Below are 18,939 nucleotides of genomic sequence, written 5' to 3'. Positions count from 1 at the left end.
CCTAGGCTCCTCCTTAGATTAAAGAAGAAACAGTTCAGAATTTTTGCAATGGGTTTCTGTTCTCAGTCTCCAGAAGTGTCTGTCTTTCTCCATTGACTGTAAGGAACGACATTCGCTTATATTTTTCCACCTCTGTAAAGTGGCCTCAAGATATATGTAAATAATAAATGTAAAAACCAACATTATGATAGTAACAAACTTAATTTTGCAGTTGCAATCGGATGAGACAGGTAGGTTTTATAATATCCTGTTTTACCATGAGGGAAGCAAATGCACAGAGGGTCATATTTACACTTTCAGCTAATTCACCCATCTCAACTAGCAGGCTAAAGTTCAAGGAAACAGTCAATTTTTTATACCATGTTTTAAAAACTCTGTCTATATTGTCTCTACAGCTATAATGCTTTGGGCAATTCTGAATAGGAGATGGCCTGAGTTATTAGGCACGGTCTTGAATCTGAGTGTGATGACTCTGGCATTTTATGTAAATCCAAGACATGTAGAAATAGAACATGCTTCACACAACTTAAACATGATAGATGCCTGTGTGTATTTGAGAACCTCCTGGTATTTCGTTTCTTTTTTAAACATTAAATAATGCTATATAAGCCTGAAAATAGGCAATTTTCTTTTTAATGTTCCTCTGTGGTGACTATGAACTTCCCTTTTATGTCCTTCCAGAGACACAGCTGGAGGCCATGTGGACACCCCAGGGCATCTAAAATGGCACTCAAAACCTATTCTTAGGCAACTGATCCCACTCTTGGATTCATTTTATTCACAATTAGAATTTTACAGGAGGTGCCAAACAGACTACAGCAAGCTCTAGCTCAGAAAATGAGCTATACATCTCTATTGATCCTTTTTCATGTACATGCATTTCCAAGGGAAAAGTTTTGGTTGCAACCTCTTGGCCATGTATGTAACTTTCCAAACCAGATTGCGAATGTCTTTGGCCTCATAATAAAATGAAAGCTGTCAAGTCACACAGAACTCTATTGTTTTTCATTTTATAATATTAACAACAGAAAAAATTTTGCTTCCTGAATTCTTTGCCATGCTATTCATTTCTGCCTTAACTTACTTAGTTTATTCTTTTTACTGTTTCCTCCTTCAGCTTTCTAAACAGTTGGATTTTTTTGGTCATTAGCTGTGGCTCTTTACCTGTAAGAATCCACAAATTACCTTTCTGCTTTTACTGACCAGTTTTAAAAGTCAGCTTGAAGTTTTGCTACAACAGTCCTGGAAAACATGTGTAACTATTTCAGAAATAATTATACTCCCTTTTGTATGTATTATACTCCCTATTTAGACAGCGTGGTCTTAATAGGTAAATAGGTAGTGTGACCTGTAACTGTCACAGTATGCACAGACTAAAGGGAAGGACATGGAGAATAGATTGCCTGATTCAGTGGAACCTAATCTTTTAATTCTCACTAAAGATTATTCTGTTGATTCAGTGAGTTATTAGTCAGAAAAAATATCCAGGCACAAGCTGTTCAACTTCACGTGTCTTCAGTAGAGTAAGCAATGAGAAAATTTCTCATTCCTTACCATACACTTATTCTTAAAAAAGAAACCAGGATTAAAAATTAACCTTGACAAATCAATAGGTATAATCTGTTGTATATTACAAATGTATGATATAACTCTTACGACATTTCTGCTGCGATAAATTAGATGCAGAAAAAATTGATTTAAGATTTGATTATCTATAGCTACACTTTATTTTTCAGATAGGTGTTACTATAGAGACAAAGCAATTTAATGTACAGATCATATCGATATCTCTTCTGAAGTCTGCATGTAGCAAGACTGCATGCTCAGTCAGCTCCAGCAAATGGTGCACATTGAACCTACCTCATGTTGCTAGGTTCCTTATCTAGAAACAGAGGAGAGAGATGGAGGCTTTTGCTTTTTTGGTCAATATGTATGGTGGTGTCTAGATCTGGTAATGTAGAAAGGATGGAACTGAGCCAGACAATTTCTCTGGTGCCCATGAGTGAGCCCAGAGAAACACTGTCTATTAGTCTTGCCTCTGGTACATGCTTAGAAAATTCATATTTTTGACTGTAGCATACGCACATGTACAAACCCAAAAGGTCAAATGCATCTGGCACTTGCATCTGGCAAGTGACAGTGATGCAAATTAAGCAGCTTGGATCCATCTAAATAATATGTATCTTGGGGATACTCTGTAAAAAAAAAAAAAAATCCTTTCTGCTCACTGTTATGCGAATTCCCAAGTCACGGTATGGTACTATTCTACAGACTCTTAAGACTTGCATTTCTGAGTTAGAAAAGCAGGTAGGCACCTGTAGGGATTGAAATAATTTGAGAGGTTATATGAAATAAAATTTTATTTTAATAACTATGAAAGCAGCACAGGCAAGAGTAAGTCACAGCTACCTGTCAGCTAAATGTAGTTATTTATACATTTCCAAAAGCTACTATTTGTCATACTAAAAGCCAATATGCTGTTAAAATAATGATTCTTAATCTGTTGGATGCATGGTATGCTTTATGTGTGCTTTAATAATACACACATTGGAGCAAACTATAGTGCTACAAATATACTGTGAACAGTTATGATACTTGTCTGAAGTTGGTAGGATTCGGTACAAATACCAGCTGCAGGCAGCCCACATGGAATCAAGATTTTAACCATTTAAACAGGAGTAAGAACTGCCCATCTGTAGCACTGCAGAGTTAACACTGATATGCATTTGGTTGTTACACATCTTCATCCATACTGAGCCACTGTCCTTACTCTTTGTTTCTGGATTTAAGGCACACATCCTTGCAATATTGTTATGCCAACCATACATACTCATAATTTTTTTTTTCCCCATGCAATTTTAAATGGGTGTACATACCCTTACTCACACCAACAAATACAAGAGTGACTACGAGCCATGGCACATACATTTACAGGATGCGAATGGAAAAACTATGAAGCAGCCACATATCCTTAGAAGAACTGTAGTGTGTGAGACCAGAGAAGTGAAGTAGAAATTATTTTGTAAACATTTTGTACATCATCCGACAAAGTCCTTATACTAACTAATAATTTTTACTTTGTGATATGTATTAAAAATCTGGTAATTATTGTCTAAAAATATAAAATGGTAATGCTTAGAATAATTAGGTTGAAGCTCTCAGGTTTTTAAGTGCTGAAGATGTAGTAATGTTATTCTTGCATTCTGTTTCTTGCCTTTTTTTTTTCTTTTACAAGAAAGCTGCCACCACTTGCATATAATAACCGTAGGGTTTTATTTTGATATCATGTACCTCTAACAAACCAAAAAGCAGAACATCCTGCCCACTGTAGGTTGAAGTATATACATGCATTTGATGTCTCTCCAGTTACAGCTGCCAATAGCAGATGATGCCTATCAGGTTTAGAAGCAGTTGCTTAAATTCATTCATGTTTTTGGAGCCTGCGGGCCAGGTTTCTAGCTGCAGTGTCAGCAGAGCATGGCCCTGCCATGAGACCTGTGTGACATCTGCCAGCTTTGGGCAGATGCTTTGGTTGCTGTGTGGTTAGTGGCCTGCGTTTAGATGCATAAACCCCATCTCTGTCATCAAAACTGTTGCCCTGTTTAGCAAGAAAACAAAAGAGCTTGTGTCCAAAGAATTTTATAGAAGCTGCAGTGTCCCCGGTTTGTTAATTTACACATTAACATAGTTTTTCTTCAAAAGGAATCAAGCTTATAACCCTGAGCATGTGGGCATATTTTATTTACTTTTAAGTGTTCTTCAATAAAATATCTGTCTTGAAAGGTTTTGTATGGCAATTTAGTCTTTTTCTATTTCTGAAAGATTCTCTTATAAAGCTTTGTTGCTTTCATAGGAAACAAAAAAGAATATTTTCATCTCAAGTCATCTTTATGCATATTAGACTGACAGTAACTCATCTTTGCTTTAATAAAATGCTAATCAAGACTGTTCAATGTCCAGCTCTCACGTAGCCACATCCAAACTGCGCAGTGTTTCCGAGGGACCTACTGATAGCAAAATGAGAATCCCACACTGATGTGCTTGAGAAACAGAGGAGGGGCAACATATGATTGAGAAAATAAGGAATGTCTCTGAGTGTAGGAAAGTCCGCAAGGTCTACCCATGTACAGCCCCTGCAGAGGGAGCTGGGGCTGTAAGCTTAGACACTATAATACTACAAAGCTTAATGTTTTGTAGACATCACTTCATCACAAGTCAAATTTTTGTTTGGTGTGGTAACTTGCATTTCAATGTTTCTCTTGTCCCTATGTTTCCAAATTATTTTCAGATTTCTTGTGCAAGCAGTTCTGTGTATCATTGGACGTATTATCAGAAAATGTATTACCCTGAAAATACGTACAATTAGAGAGTGATGTAGTGTCTTAGTATCTGTGAAAACTATGCTGTATTTAAGTAATTTTGTGTTTAAAACCATATAAAGAACATAGAAAATACATAGTCCTTGCACGATACAAGCCGAGACTTTTTCTTGCGAATATCTGCATATGTGTTTAGCAATACTTGCACGAGAACAAACATTTATCAACTACTCAGGCTTAATTTTAAGGGTAAATTAGAAGATTCCTTTCTGAACAAGTAGGTTGTGAAACAGCCTTCTCATCAAATTAGCAGAGTTAACAAAGGCAGTTGGTTTTAGAAAGAGTGTAGATGTTTTTCAGACTGAGTAATGTAATTGCACAGGTGTGTAAAGTGCAGAAATCAGTGACTCAGGACATGTCCTCTGCAATTATTTTGCTAGGCTTATGTACATAAATGGCAAATAGATTTATCTTTGGATGTCAGTATTTGCAGGATCAGAGATTAAAGAGTTATTGGATTGTTCATGTTATAGGAAACCTACTATCTTCAAGAATAAACTGACAAATTTCTCCTTGATTGTGTATGTAGATTCTCTCTCATTACATTTTGTAAGATACTTCTCAAGCTACTTGCAGGGAAAAAAAAGTATATAAAAGGTTAATACAATATCTATTTTTAACTTCACATCCCTACGAAAAAATGGCAATTTTACTGTATTCATTACGATCTGAAACCAGATAAATAATGAATAGTTCAAGTGATAATTACCTTATTTCAATATTTACAGAAAACTGGCACTTCATCATCATCAAAGCACATTGAGAATTGTCTTATTATCTACATAAGTGCCTGGTTTCTATAAATATTGAAATTTGGTAATTATCTCTAGCACTATTTCTTCCTTATCTACTTTTTGGCATTGAGCAAATAGAAATATTATTTAGTCATTAATATTTTCCAAATACATATCTGGTTTCTTTTTAATTAGAGTGCTTAAGTAGAGAAAGTAAGTTGCAAAATAAGGTCAATGAAATGGAGTGAAATATCTTTGTATGAGAGGCATCCAAAAGAATGTATTAAGACCATGTTATTCAAATATCTGGATTTAGCCTAAGTCCATTCCTGAAAAGAAAGGCCACGTCACTAACAATAAGAGAGTCCAACTGCCAAAAAGAAGCCATTGGCATATATTCATCATGAAATGAAAACTTCTTTTTTTCTCTCCAGCGCATGTTTGAGGGTCAGGAAACAATATAACATTGCCATAGGTCATTATCCTTTTCTAGTCTACTTGTGAGGTGGTACACAGGACAAGACTGAATCTGTCTGTATGTTGCAATTGTGTTTTTCCCTCATATTAGTCTATGATTATACTGATCTGTACCTCAGATAATCAAGAAGAATTAATCTGTAATAGAAAATGTGTGGAGATCTTTTAAACTGTCATCCTCCATAACATACTGTGAAAACCCAAGTAATGGGACATTGCAAAAGGAATTTTGTATGGACTTTAGGGAATAGTCCATACCCTGGAGATGGGGTACAGGCTGCTCCATAGCGGTATTAGCTGCAGTTTGTTGCATTCAAAGGAAAGAGGTATCAGTAGATCCACTCAGTGTCCTAACTTCAAAGTCTTGTTTTGTCAATGGGTTTGGAAATGCTATGGAATCTAGCTCTAGTCTGGAAGAATCTTTAGCTACATCTGTGCTAGTATATAAATCAGGGCCTGAGAACAGGCTCAAGCGCTGTCCACTGATTGTCTGCATAATTAAATTGTTTCCCTGCTCCTCAACAGCTTTGACCCCCACCAGCTCGCATGCTTTCACACATGCTGAGGCAAAACATGTAAAGAATGTTCCTGAGAGTAATTTAGATTATTTTAAAATTTTATTTACTGTTTTACTTACTTGTTCTTCACATTAATTTGTCTTCCTCTTAAACTAGATGCATCAAGCACCAACGTTTTTAATGAGACTGGCTGGATGGGATTCACATCATCTAGCTGGAGATGTCAGGAGACTTCATTATCTTAGCATGGCATGAACTGTGACCAGAAGAATTTCTTTCACTGAATATAGATGGAATCAAAACAATCACTTCACATGTAGATGCCAATGATGTATATTATGTCTATAACAGATATTCTGAGGGTGGATGAGATGAATCCTGACCTTCTTAGCTTCTACTTTTATTCTCTAAGTCTTATTAGGGTACATATGGTCTTTAGAGATGAACACCCTGCATATGCTTCAAATTATTCTTGAACATCTACATTAAAGAGGAGCTTAGTCAATCTGAAATTTTCTAATGTCTGCTTCCCTAAAAAAAATAATCACTTCAAAAAAAGCAGTATCTGAGTCTTTTTTTCCACCTTTCACCTTCCTTCCATAAAACGGCTGCCATGTATATAGTTATGGCAGTGCCTGATGCTGTAGGAGTTGAACATGAAATTATGCCATAGTTAAGACTCTACAAAACAACATTAATTCCCCTCCTTCTCTAGGATTCAAGTAGCTACAGATCATGCTAAGACAAATGTGCATTTTTGTCATTTATTATATCTTCCCATTGGAAAGAGCACTGTAAGTAAAACCCCCATTGTTCGCAACTCAGAGATACATAGCCAGTCCAAGCTGTCTAAAGAGAGATAGAAGTATGGAATTATTTTACCAAATTGCTGTCATAGTGAAAATAAATGAGAAGTCCTTATGCTAATTTTGTACTGGTGAAACTGGTAATAAAATTCTTGGGTATTCCTGTGCTGTCATTTAATTTTCAGTCTCTACTGAGGGAAGGCTGAAAGGAAAGTTACTTCTCTGATTGTTCAATATATTACAGATATAAATACTAGTGTTAGTCCCTGTACACTTTTCAGAGGACAACAGGAAAGCTATGAACCCTCTACATTTTCTTCAGTGGCCTTTGAGGAAGGAAATCAGGAAGAGATAATTTTGACCTAATATATGGAAACAAGATCAGAGGTGCAATTTATTAAAGGAAACTAGAAGTACAGAACAAAAAAGGTGCTCCTGCAACAAGTAAATCCTGTTATTAAAAATTACTTAAATATATAAACCCAGTACTATACCAGGTCTGGGTTATGACAGTTTAGCAAGGAAAAGAGCTGAAAGTACAAGCACAATGGAAAAAAAAATATAGTTTTTTCTGCCATGTTTGATGAAATGTTCCTTAAAAAAAACCCAAAGACAAAAACAAAACAAAACTTCTGACTGTTATTCTATAAAACAGAAGCAACACCTTTCTCAAAATGTATACCCTTTCCTTCCTTTCCTTTAGTCTTCTTTGCCTTATTGTGGCCTTTATCTCACAGTCCCAGAGACAAGGATAAAAAGGATTCTAGAAAGAAAGTAGAAGATGGAAAATGACAGGAGAAAGCAGCTCACGAGGTAACGTTATATCTTATGTGCAAAAACATAAGGTATGCTACCTTTTGGTAGCATGATCTATAATGGTTTTCTGTCCCTAAACTCCTGCAAGTTCCTTGGTCTTAATTCTGAGATGCTTGTGTTGGTTAGAGGCTCTGGCAGGCAACCTTCTTTGTCTGCAGAGCTCCACACGTGGGGTTTTGCAAACAGCATTTCAACACTTCAAGGGCTTGGTCAGAACAAAGATCTATTTCCCACAGCAGGCAAACATGTAATAGAAATTTAGTCCTGAAGCATTTGCACAGCATCCAGTTCCCGAAATTCTGCATCCTCTGTAATCCACAAAACACTTCTCCAGGCCTACTAATATACAGTATCTATAGTAAAGAAGTCTAAAAGCCATAAATTATAATGTGCCATAAAAAGAGACAGGAACTTGAGGGTATATTCAGCAAAGACACCTAATAAAATGTGACATATTCCAGATTTCTATATCATTTCCCAAGGTTCTCAGGGCAGCTTTATAAATATTGTGGGTTTATTACTTTGGCAAGGGAAGATAGTATGTCCAAATAAAGAACATTGCAAACAGTCTGTATTTTTATAAGGAATTAGCAGGAGATATTCCAGTGTATCCTGAGATCAGAATCTCAAAATTTATCATTATTCTATATATCCTTCAGAAGTTACAAATGGGATTCAGACAATGAAAATTATGACAGAAAAATTATTTGTTTTCAAATTACAACTGCATTATCGTCCTTGTTACAAATAATTCAAAAAGGTGTTCTAAGTTTCATATTTCATAGATTTTTAAAATAAGGAGTATTAGTTCCAAGTAATCATGCCATTTTAAAGTGTTACACAAGAAACAATCTTGCTTTAACTGCAGAAGATAATACACTTAAATCAGAAATACATTTGTCAAAGTGTCTTAAAGGATTGTCTGTTAGTGACTTATGAAAATTTAGTACATTTATAAACATGCATAACAGAATAGATTTACAGACAGGAATAATTTTAACATATTAACTACTGTTAATGCATTATTTTTATTTAAAAGATGCATATTTCATTACAAATGGCTTACTGAATTATGAAATGGCTTTTATATCTGTCTTTATTTCATTTTGAACGTGTTATGGTTTATTCTAACCTGCCAGCAACCACTCCAACTCTCCTTACTTCAATTTCAGGAAATGCCATTTCGATTACATGTAGCTTCTAGTACATTTAAAGTATTTACAATGAATTTTGAAATATGAAAATGCATTTTATGTTATCACAGTAGAATTTTATGCTAATCATAAGTGCACTGTAGATGTTTAGACTTATAGCTTTTAGTTTTTTATCTATTTTTGCATTTATTTGCAAATGTTTACATGTTACTAATACTGTAACTGCTGTGTGAAGAACTGGCTGAATGGCAGGGCTCAAAGGGTTGTTGTAGTGAATAGGGCTACATCTGACTGGGGAGTGGTTACCAGTGATGTTCCTCAGGGCTCCATCCTAGGGCCAGTTCTGTTTGATATATTTATCAGTGATCTGGACACAGCGGGTGAAGGCACCATTAGCTAGTTTGCTGATGAAACCAAACTGGAAGGTGCTGTTCACTGTCTTGAGGGACAAGATGCCTTGCAGAGGGACCTAGATAGATTGGAGCACTGGGTAATTATCAATGACATGAAATTTAACAAGTCCAAATGCTGGATTCTGCACCTAGGGTGGAGTAACACTAGGCACAAGTATGAACTGCGAGAGGAGTGGCTGGAGAGCAGCCCTGCAGAAAGGAACCTGGGGGTGCTGGTTGGCAGCAGCTCAATGTGAGTCAGCAGTGTGTGCCCTGGAAGCCAAGAGGGCAACCTGCATCCTGGAGTACAAACACTGAGTAACCAGCTGGTCAGAAGAGGTGACTGTCCCTCTGTATTCAGCATTGGTGTGGCCTCAGCTGGAGCACTGTGTGCAGTTCTGGACCCCACAATCTAAGAAGGATGGGAAGGTCCCTGAATGCATCCAGAAGAGGGCAACAAAGCCAGTGAAAGGACTGGAAGAAATATCCTATGATAGGCAGCTGAGGACCATGGATTTGCCTTGTTTGCAGTAAAGAGGACTGAGGGGAGACCCCATTGCACTCTAGTTCATATCGTTGATGGATTGTAGAGACTGACCACCTCATCCTCAGGGAAGCACACAGGATGTGATTAAGTTGCTTAAAGTTTTGAGATTCTTTCATGCATGCTGCCAGGCCTCCTGCTGAGTCCAGAAGAATACAGTTCTGTTGTAGGTCTAGTGTGACAGCTGTCATCTCTGAGCTAATTCTTTTGGGAACTTCAAATGGCATGAGACGCTTTTGCTTCTGTATCTGAAGAAAACTCCCATTGGTTGAATCATTCCCTTACTCCTCATGGAGGTATTGAATCTCTGTTGACTATAATGGTAATTTAGACAAATATAGCTTACATGTAAAGATCTGCACCTTTAGTGTTAGAGCAGGTTGAATCTCATAGCTTCTGCTTGCCACTTAGTCATTTTTCTAGGGTTGTGCTCTCCCATGTTACCTACAGTTGAAGTTAGAAGATGTTTGATTTCTTTGTCCCATGTTATCATTAATCCCTCAAATTCCTACAATACAATGTAGTTGACTGAAAAATTTGTCTGGGTAATAGTAATTACCTACATTCTATCACAAACTTCTATCCTTATAGCAATCCTATAGGAATAAATCGAATTGAAGATAGCTTTAGCTGAAACACCTCACTGAAGATAGTTCAGAAGGGAAGAAAAAGATGAGTGTTATTTTGGTTTTGATAAATGCCTTCTTTGTCGTCATTCTTCGTTGGTAGCTGTCTTGTAAGATTTTGTAGATTTTGGCATCACTGGGGCAATTGATACCAGGACATCAAACAAGATTAACCAAAGGTTAAGCTAGCACCAGATCTTGTTTCCAACAGCAACTAAAAGTAAATGTCCAGAGAAAAAACACAACAGCATATGGTAATACTTCTAGCCTACAAGACTACCTGAGGCAGAAATGGTTTGTATAGATTTTTCTGACATGAATTTGTCTAGTCTTCCTACGAGCCCATTTACATTTTTATCATCCAAAACACTCTGTGTCTAGGTGCTGCACAGTCTATCTGTAACTGTGTTTTGAACCTGACAGCTGACAGCTTCATTTGATGCCTGCTAGTTCTTTTGCTGTCAAGGGGCAGAGAACAATAGATCAGTTCTCTACATGCTCTATCATTTCCCCCTCAGTCATTTCTTTTTCAAGCAGAAGAGTCCCAGACTACTTATTTATTCCTTGTACAGACACTGATTCATACTTTTCATATTCTTTGTTGCCCTTCTCTTAACCTTATCCAGTTCTCCTATACTTTTGTTTTCTGTGGACCTGGACCACACGCAGTAAGCAAAATGATTTATACAGCTTTATAATGACATTCTCCATTTATACTCTGTTTCATAACTCAGTTGTTATTTTTACTGAGATTCACCTAATATTTTCATGATTTTCTCTGTTATAACTTCAAGATCTTTCCTATGATTGATAGTGGTTGACTCAGAGCTCAGCATGGAAGATGATTCTTTGCCTTCTGTTCATGGACATCACTTCATATTCACCTACACTGTATTTTGTTAGCTATTTTCTTTCCCAATCCCATGAAGTCCTTTGGTGTGTCCTTCATACTTGGCTCTGGTCTTTGCTACTTCAGATGGCTTAGTATTGTCAGCAACATTTTCGCTTCACTTTTCACCTCTTTTCCAGGTCATACTCACCCTCTTTTCCAGGTCATTTACTAATATGTTGAATGATGTGAGGCCCAACACAAACTCTTATGGAACTTCACTGATATCCTCCATCCACAGTGTAAACTGACGGTTTACTCCGGCTTTCTGTTTCTCTTTTATAACCATCTTTAAATACTTGTAAAGACCTGTTACTCTGTAGTTTGCCTAATAACCCTTGGTGACAGACATAGTCAACAAGACCTTCTTCAGCACTCACTTGCTATAACTACAGAAAATTAGTCTATCGTGACAGCACAAGAGGGAAACTGTGTGGACATCCACCTCCAAGAAGTGAGGGTAGGTGACATAATGGCCTCTTAGGCCCAGAGCTCTGTGAAAACTGAGGACAGCTGCCATCTGAGAATGAATTAGAGTGTGAAGGGCATGAATATAAGAGATTCAGTCACTGAGGCCTGAGAAAGGGAGGATCACATTTATAGACTAACAAGCTCGTAAAAGTATTACTTGTACATTTTATTATTAAAATGCAATAAAATCATACTGAATCTTCATATTTTTCCTCACATATCCCAGTAGGCATTCTACAGAATGAATACAAGAACAACTATGAATCAAGTATAATTCTGGCTCCAATAAATAAGATCAACAAGCAGCCCTAAGGGTAGCTCCAGCACAGCAGTTTACCATCTTTTTTATTAGTTATATAAACAGCCTCAAGATATTTTGTCATAAGATATCCCCATGGCATCTTTAAAAAAAAACCAAAACCTTTTAATCTGCCTGTAAAAGCTTGTAATGTGTAGCTCAGCCTTGCAGCCCTTTGCCTTATCTCCATGTACAGCAAAGGCTAATTTGTCCCCTTTAAGCCTTTCACTGCAACCTGATGCTCTTTTAATCACCCCCTGAAACTCTGCTCTGTTTATCCTCTTTTACAGAGACAGGTGCAAGGGATTTTATTAATGCAATACCTTCTTAACTGGTTTAGTTTTATTCTTTACTATTGATCCAATGGTTTAAATCCATTAAGAGGGTGCGAACAGACACTCTATTCTTTGCTTAATAGAATCCACTCTAGAAAAGAGAGGTCATAGTATTCTGTCCTCTCTACATGTTTATGTTGTTCTGTAAAACCTGAGACCAATAACAGATTACAGAACATCCAGCTGCTATGTAATTTTGGTTGACACATTTTTTTGTCTGTTAATCTTTAAGAGATTTATTCAGATTTTTTAAATTCATGTATTACATTTTTGTAATAATTTTAATATTCTAAAGACAACTACATACTCAAAATCTCCTGAAGTTTTCATATGGGCTATATTTTATACTGGATCCTTGTGTTTCAAGACAACAATAAAACAGTGGTAACATTTGCAGTAATCCTATGATAGTGCTTTTCAAATACATAGCATGTTCTGTATGAGGATATTAAGGATAATTTGGATGATGGGGCAGAGTGTACCTTCAGAAAGTTTGCTGATGACACCAAATTGGGAGGACTGCTTGATATGCCAGAAGATTGTATTGCCAACCAGATGGAACTTGACAGGCTGGAGAAATGGTCTGACAGGAACCTCATGAAGTTCAACAGGGGGAACTGCAAAGTCCTGCACCTGGAAAGGAACGACCCTAGCTACCAGCATGGGCTGGGAGCCAACCAGCTAGAAAGCAGCTTTGCTGAAAAAGATGTGGTGGTACTGGTTGGACACCAAGGTGAACATGAGCCAGTAATGTGCCCTTGTTGCAAAGGGGGTTAATGGTATCCTGGGCTGCATTAGGAGGAGTGTTGCCAGCAGGTCAAAGGAGGTGATCGATCCCCTCTACTCAGCACTGATGGGGCCACATGTGGAGTGCTGGGTCCAGTTCTGGGCTCCCCAGTACAAGACAGACACGGACATACTGGAGAGACTGCAGTAAAGAGAGTGACAAAGGTGATTGAGGGTCAGGAGCTTCTCACATATGAGGAAAGGTTGAGAGATCTGGGGCTGTTTAGTCTGGAGAAGAGAAGGCTCAGGGAAGTGTCATCAATGTATATAAAATCCTGAAGGGAGGGTGCAGAAAGGAGGGAGCCAGGCTCTGTTCAGTGGTGACAAGTGACAGGACCAGAGGCAATGGGCACAAACTGAAACACAGAAGGTTCCCTCTGAACATCAGAAATCACTTTCTGACTGTGAGGGTGACTGAGCACTGCCACAGGTAGCCTGGAGAGGTTGTGGTGTCTCCATCATTGGAGTTATTCAAAAGCCATCTGAACACAGCCCTGGGCCACCGGCTCTAGGTGAATCTGACTGCGCAACAATGGGTGGACCACATGACCTCCAGAAGTGCCCTCCAGCCTTACATTTTTTTTTTTTTTTAAATTCTGTGATTCTGTGAAGGAATTAATGAAAATTCAGTCTTAGGTAATTCTGAACATGTATTACTAATCACTACTTGGAGAAAGCTCAGAGGTCCCATTCATTCAAGATAATGCTGATTTTTGTCAGTCTGGGGAAGTCTTTCATGCATACTTTACACTTGAGTTATGATATATAGCAGAGTCAATCCGAACTCATAGTGTGTGCTGCCCTAGAAAGAAATGCAATGATAACTTCCTGCCATAAGCATTTTAGCAGCTAAAGTAAATAAGCATAGTAAGAGATGGCAGTAAAGAAGACAGGAGTAATTTTTCTTTGACTTTTTAATACCAATAAATAAAAGTAATGAGGTTTAGAGTAGTATCAAAGCACTTGCATGTTTAGCCACGGAAAACACCAAGTCTTTATGACAATGGCAGTGGAACCAGCAAAGCACACCATCTCCATTAACATGACCTCAGGGATACAGGCTGGTTCACCACCTTGCTTGATGACTTTTTAAACACTTGTTCCAGCATGACTGTCAAAGAATGATGCATGTATATGTGTAAAGGAAGAGTTTTTAGAAGAGTCCAGGCTGTTCTAATGAAAAGCAATATTCAATAGTGGCAAAGAAAAATACTAGTGTGCTATTTACACATTCAGCGGAGATGTATGAGGATGTGTGGTTGTTTGTATAACAGACATCTATTAAAAACAGTCCACATACATAGCAGTAGGGAAATATTTCTACTGTGAAACATCTGTGCTTTGAAAGCTATCTATTTTTTTAAGAGATAAACTTGCTATGTAGAGGGGAAAATCTTGTTCTTTACCCAAGCTGCATATTTAGCTAAGTTTTCCAGGAGTTTTAAAATTCTGTTTGTTCTATAAGGAATTTAATGTCCTCCAGGTTACATTACTCAGAAAAAAAGTGTAGTTTTTCTACTGAAAGAGTAATACTCCCTTCCTGTAGGACAAGAGGAAGTTTGCAGTCTCTTGCACTTCAGCACATACTCTCAATGAGGTTATTATGCTGCTATTGGCTCTGCAACAGACTGAAACCTGGATAAGTATTAAATAGTCCACTTTGGCTTGGGTCACGGAGCTAGATTTCTGAAAGATAATTTAGTGGTATTTTACATCCCTGCTGTCTGCAGCAGCTCTGTTCTTACTTTAAAATCCTCCCAACATCTTTCAGTCTTACAAATGAAATAGCCATCTACTTATCCAGGCTTTCTCAGTATCAGAGTGTAGAATGGCCTACAAATAGAAGGAGCTGAACAAGGTGACAGACAGAGGTATTATAGATATGTTCGTCTTCCCACTCGCCCCTTCCATCTTCTCACCTTGCAGTCTGGTTAATGTCAGCGTGAGCTGACAACACACAAGTGACACATACAAACTGCCACGGAGTCTTTCACATGCCAGCTGGCTGCAGTTCATGCCAGCTCACACTGCAGGCAGCAGAAAGATTCCTTCCAGCCTTTTTCTCTTCAGATTCTGGGTTTTCCGTCCTGTGAGGACAAAGTCCAAAAAGTTCCAGAAGACCATCTTACAAGGACACTGCAAATCTGAGCTGTTGGTAGACACACAAAACGTGGAGGCACACAAAACATAGGGCAGCTAGTGAAAAGGATCAAGGATGGAGTGCAGCTTTTTTTTTTTTTTTCTCTCAATATAATTCTCAGATTTCCACTTTTTACTCTTGCAGGACTTTTGTAGTGTACTGAAAACATAGCGCTGGTGCAACTATATGAAATCTGGTTTAGCTAACGTGGGAACCAAGCATTGTAACAGCTCTTTTTTTATCGGGTGTCAAGGGTATTTAGTTATTCTCCCAGCTATTGGAATTGGAAGGGTTACTGCCTAGTGTAATTACAGCCTTACTCCATTCCACTATTGCTGCCAGTTTCTACTGAGCCAAATCAAGCCTGACAGCTGGCCAGATGCTTCTTGTGCCAATCAGCAGGATGCTGGTCTCAAAAGAGCATCTGGTTATAAGGAAATTTTGCAGCAAACTGTAGAACCAACTTTGTTTTCTAAAAATACCATCAAAAACACTGAAGAAAAGGTATTTAGTGACTTCACTAATGCCTGGGGTTTTTTAAAGGTGAGGTAGAGCACTTGACTTTTTCACTACAAATTCCATTTATATAGGGTTAATGGAGACTTGTACAAAGCTCTTTGCAGTAGATAAACTGTATATATCATAACTTTATTACAGCCTTTGCAGCCGACAGACTCAAGAGCAGCTGCTTAGAGTGTAAGCCAACCGCACAGAATATATTTTTCCTAATATTTTTTACTGAGGTCACAGCATTCATTTTAATTTGGAAGGTCTTTGTTATTGTGAGGGGTTTTTTTGGTTTTTTGTTTCACTTATCAAAGCAGTTAGAACAGTACGACACTTTCCACAGAAGACATCATGGTTCTCACATGGTTTCTTTAGATAAATCTGGACTTGTTTTCTTACAGCTTATTTTTGCTTTACTCAGAAAACATTTTAAGGAAATAATGAAGAATAGTTCAGGAAAAAGGAATTGTCCTTTTTCAATACTACCTTCACTGCTTCTGCTTGATCAAGTAGAGTACTTATATATTTCTGAACGCAGTAAAAATCCTAAGTGTAGATAAGCTGCCTGGTTTTAACTTAATCTGTTTCTTTCCTCAATGGGAATGATTAGAACAGTGATCTGAAAATATATCTGTTCATCCAAGGAGTGAATAAGAGGGAATAAAAGTGCCGTACTTGACAAAGGCTCCGGATGTAGTCACAATCAAGAGTATTTATTTTTCCTATTGTATTGGTCCATATGTAAGTATATATGCTTTGGATGCCTCTGCATATGCTAAAACGTATCCATATTTGTTTCTTGGAAAACTAGAAAGCAGGTGCAACTGGTGAGCCCTTACTAAGCCCTCAAAGAGGCTTCGCGTTGCCTGCTTGTATTCAATTGTTCTAACAATACCACATAAAATGGCCTGTTCTGCTGCCATTTTCTGTCATGAAAACAAGCTGACACCATCTATATGTAAATTCCAGCATCTGAACTCCATGTGCTAAACACAGTTGTTTCTTCTTGTGTGAGAATATTTCTGTTGGGGAAAAAATGATGCCACAAAGTCAGAGTATTTCTTGTGCAATTTGTTTATTGAATTAACACGATACTTCTGTCAACAAAGGTATTTACAAACTGCAGCCTCCTTTCTATGGGAACTTCAGGTTTTCAGCTTTTTTCTCTGTTGGACTTTCTCATTTTGGCAGTATAAAAACATCTTTCAGAGTCGTTGTACTAAAGAAACTCTCATATAGTTCATATACATGATGCACCTCAGGCCAAAGCAACGGGCAGAGAAAAACGGTAAAACAAGGAATGAAAACTCCTGGCTTCTCACTGTTCTTAGAAATAAGTGTAAGTGCCACTGGATAAAAATAGAACTTTTGTCATCACTTAGTCCTAAATTTCCTCAATGTATTTTTACCATATTCAAAAGGCAGTTTAATATGTCCTCTACTTTTTTCCTGTTTGTCACAGGCCTTATACTGGGAGCATATTTTAAATGAAAATTCTTGAGGTTTGTATTGGTGTTGTGTTATCTGGTATTAAATTTTATGTCACTGTACAGTAGATTCCCCACACTCATTGTTTCCAACTAATGGAGTGTTCAGATTTGCAAAGTTTAAATATATCTTGCATTTACATCACTTTAGAAATAAGGACACAGGAGTAAAAATCCTGTTTACTTAATTTTGTCTTTATTTCTCCCTTTTCATTTTCCAGCTGAAAGGCTGGAAATTTTACATCTGTTTACCAATGGCCACACACCATTAACAGGATAACACCAGCCAAATGTATCTCTCTTAAGAGCAATGCTGTTACATATGTCAGTAGTGAGCAGCCATTATTATTACCCTTAGTTTAAAGGTAGTGAAGTTAGCTCCTGGGGATAAATTCCAGCTAAGCACCAATTAGTGTATAGGTCTTTTCTTTGCCATTGCCAGCACAATCTAGTATGACCACTGGACAGTGATTCAGAAGACCTAAACATCAGCCCAACCTTTCTACCCATCATGTTGGGAAATAGTAATTAACCTCTTCGCATTCCCTCTCCTTCTTGGCAAAGTCATTCTGAGCTTTCATTAAAGAAAAGCTCCATATTAGCTGTGTATCCTCATTATGAAATTACCAGGAACTATTTCTGTTTAAACATTCTGCCCATAATGCGTATTCTTGTTTGTTTCTTCTCTGCCTTGACTCTGTGCTACCCTTTCTGTTTCACGGGCAGGTTCCCTGCCCAACCCAGGATTAATCTGTTCTTGTTTTTTCCAAAGGCTAATCCAAATTCTGCTAAGTGACCATTGGCATGTCATGATCTTTATTTGTGTATTCTTGTTTTGAATTACAACTCATAAGAGTTCAAAAGGACAGAACAATAAAGATATATTGTTATTGGTAAATATAGCATTTAAAAGCAGCTGTCAGTTCAAGTGACAGAATATTTCTGAAATGTGATTTCATATAAAAAAGTTTTTTGTTTGAATGTCTTGAACATTTTTTATATTCACTCCTTATTTTATTTCATGAGCTTTATGCTATATATACAGTCATTAGTTAACCCCTAATATTGATTTTAATTCTGCTTTAAGGTGAAAGAAATCTTATAGAAAATATTGTGGAAATGACAGCTAAAACATAGATGAATAGGCAGAAGTTAAATGAGTATAAATAATTTTAAAAAATAAATTAACTGTTTCCAGTTCATTTCTGTGCTAAATAAACTTATAAAATTTAAACATGTTTTATAAAACTAATTAGTTACAGTTCTACTTACTTCTGGATGAATCATTTTTTATTAGCATAAAATCCTTGGTTGTTTTTAATCTAAAAATATAATTTAGCTTTAAAACATAATTTAGCTTTAAAATGAATTAATTTTTGTTGGCCAAAAGAAAAGTTATAAGAAAATAAAACTATGTGACTCAGTGTCTCACCTCCAATGTACACAAAATATTCTATTGAAATTAATTTTGATTGACTTCCACTGATGAGATGGTTTGGCTTTCTGTAACTGAGAGAAAGAAAATGCTGCGCATAGAGAGGACTGATGCTTGTTATAGAGTCTCTCTTTGTCTTGCTGCT

General features: G+C 37.2%; 1 protein-coding gene across 1 annotated transcript in view; it reads left to right on the top strand.

The window, feature by feature from the left end:
• GPC5 (glypican 5) overlaps positions 1–18,939 on the top strand; it is a 685,893-nt gene that overhangs the window by 563,322 nt on the left and 103,632 nt on the right. The window lies entirely within an intron of this gene.

Source organism: Caloenas nicobarica, chromosome 1, assembly GCF_036013445.1.
Source record: "Caloenas nicobarica isolate bCalNic1 chromosome 1, bCalNic1.hap1, whole genome shotgun sequence".
Lineage (NCBI taxonomy): Eukaryota > Metazoa > Chordata > Aves > Columbiformes > Columbidae > Caloenas > Caloenas nicobarica.
Note: the sequence above shows the minus strand (reverse complement) of the source record. Positions and strands in the feature narration are given on the sequence as shown.